This window comes from Chlorocebus sabaeus, chromosome 23 (assembly GCF_047675955.1).
Source record: "Chlorocebus sabaeus isolate Y175 chromosome 23, mChlSab1.0.hap1, whole genome shotgun sequence".
NCBI classification, from domain to species: domain Eukaryota; kingdom Metazoa; phylum Chordata; class Mammalia; order Primates; family Cercopithecidae; genus Chlorocebus; species Chlorocebus sabaeus.
The window spans coordinates 23,638,670-23,640,844 of NC_132926.1; the positions used below are offsets into that span (position 1 = coordinate 23,638,670).

The window sequence follows — 2,175 nt, forward strand, 5'->3', positions numbered from 1 at the left end:
AAGTAAGAAAAGAGAACAAGAGTCTCTACCTGGCAATACAGAAAATTCTTCCAGACCTTGTCCAAGACCACCACCAGTCTGCAAGAACCACAGTGTTACTGGTCTTGGGGTATTCCCTAAACCAGATACAGCTTAGATTATAACACCTAAGTACTTTCAAATATCTGGAAAGCTTTCCCAAGAAGGATGGGTACAAACAAGCTCAGACAGTGAAGTCTACAATAAATACCTAATTCTTTTTTTTTTTTTTTTTTTTTGCAGAGACAAGTGAACATTTATTTGTATGCCTTTCTTCCTATGTGTATTTCAAGTCTTTTTCAAACAAGGCCCTAGGACTCTCCAGATTCAATTATGTCCTTGGGCTTGGTCAACTGCTGCAGGAGTCTTAGGGAGCCTTGCACAAATGCTAGAGTGACTCATTTACCAACATTAAACCCTAAGATAGATGCAACAAAGCAGGACTCCTTCCTCCACGGAATGTGCTGATTTCAGACAATGCAGTACCCAATGTAGAAAACACTGGAATTTTTCTTTGGCACTGGAGTGTGATGAGAGATGCTTGCCATGAACATAAGCTACTGTCTTTTCTTTTCTTTGAGACAGAGTTTCGCTTGTTGCCCAGGCTAGAGTGCAAGGGCATGATCTCTGCTCACCGCAACCTCCGCCTGGCAAGTCTCCTGCCTCAGCCTCCCGAGTAGCTGGGATTACAGGCATATGCCACCATGCCCGGCTAATTTTTGTATTTTTACTAGAGACGGCATTTCTCCATGTTGGTCGGGCTGGTCTCGAACCCCCAACCTCAGGTGATCTGCCCGCCTCAGCCTCCCAAAGTGTTGGGATTACAGGCGTGAGCCATCATGCCTGGCCAGCTACTGTCTTTTCTTTGATCCTTCCTTTCCAGTTTTTGAAGATAAAGCAGGAAATAATCTTCTCTGAAGATACTTGATAAAAATTCCCAAAACAATTAAACACATGCTTCCACTTCATTGATAAAAATTTACCGCAGTTTGACACCTGGGTCTAGTTCAGCTGGCGGATGAGCTGATGCATTCACCCCGATAGCCAGGTGTGCCCATCTCCTTGAGGAAGCCCACTCTATTTTTGGTAGCATGTCAGGCCACTGAGAGGTGGAAAGGGCGCAAGAACCATGAGATCTCCTGGAAATGCTTCCCTGGGAAGGCAATTTCATGAATGAGGTCTTCCAAGCAAGTGACGCCAAACTTCCCCAGGTGCTCCTCAATCACTGTGATGTCTGTCAGAGGGATGGTCTTATTCTTGACCTTGGCTTGTCCACGTTTCAAAATGAGTTCTCGGACAGACTTCAGATTTGGAAATCCCCAGGTCACATAAGGTTCCACTATACGCAGCATTTTTAGGTTCTGGGGGGGTGACTTTTACAAAGACACCACTAAAAATTTTCTTTAGGCGAAGTCTTGCAATGGTTCTCTGCACCAATAAACTCATGCCATCAATCCTTTCGATGCGTACAACAAAGGCCAAGGAATGTTTGTCTGGCAATTCCAAGGCATGAGTTTTCACTTCTAGTCTTCTGAGACGCACTTTGTCACGTTTCTGCCGCCAGGAATCATGTAGGAATGATTCCAGTCGCTTAAACCTGAGCCCTTTTCCTTTCCTCTGCTCCTTCTTTGCCAAAAGTGCCTGCTTTGCCTGGGTGGCTTTGAGGGCTTGATAAGCCTTCCTCTTTTTCAGCAGATTTTCTGGAACCAAAGGGATTTTTCTTTGCTCTTGCTCTGCCATCTTTCTAGTGGTGCCTTTTTTTTTTTTTTTTTTTTTGAGACGGAGTCTCGCTCTGTCACCCAGGCTGGAGTGCAGTGGCCGGATCTCAGCTCACTGCAAGCTCCGCCTCCTGGGTTCGCGCCATTCTCCTGCCTCAGCCTCCCGAGTAGCTGAGACTACAGGCGCCCGCCACCTCGCCCGGCTAGTTTTTTGTACTTTTATTTTAGTAGAGATGGGGTTTCACCGTGTTAGCCAAGATGGTCTCGATCTCCTGACCTTGTGATCCGCCCGTCTCGGCCTCCCAAAGTGCTGGGATTACAGGCTTGAGCCACCGCGCCCGGCCAAATACCTAATTCTTTAATGCCTAGACACCAAAGAATATCTACTAACATCAACATCATTCAGGAAAACATAACCTCACCAAATGAACTAAATAAG

The 2,175-nt window shown here is 45.9% G+C and overlaps 1 pseudogene; it reads right to left on the reverse strand.

Annotated features, from left to right (window-relative positions):
- Positions 1-917: 917 nt before the first annotated feature.
- On the reverse strand, positions 918-1,767 carry LOC103230859 (large ribosomal subunit protein uL30-like 1 pseudogene; annotated as a pseudogene).
- Positions 1,768-2,175: the final 408 nt, after the last annotated feature.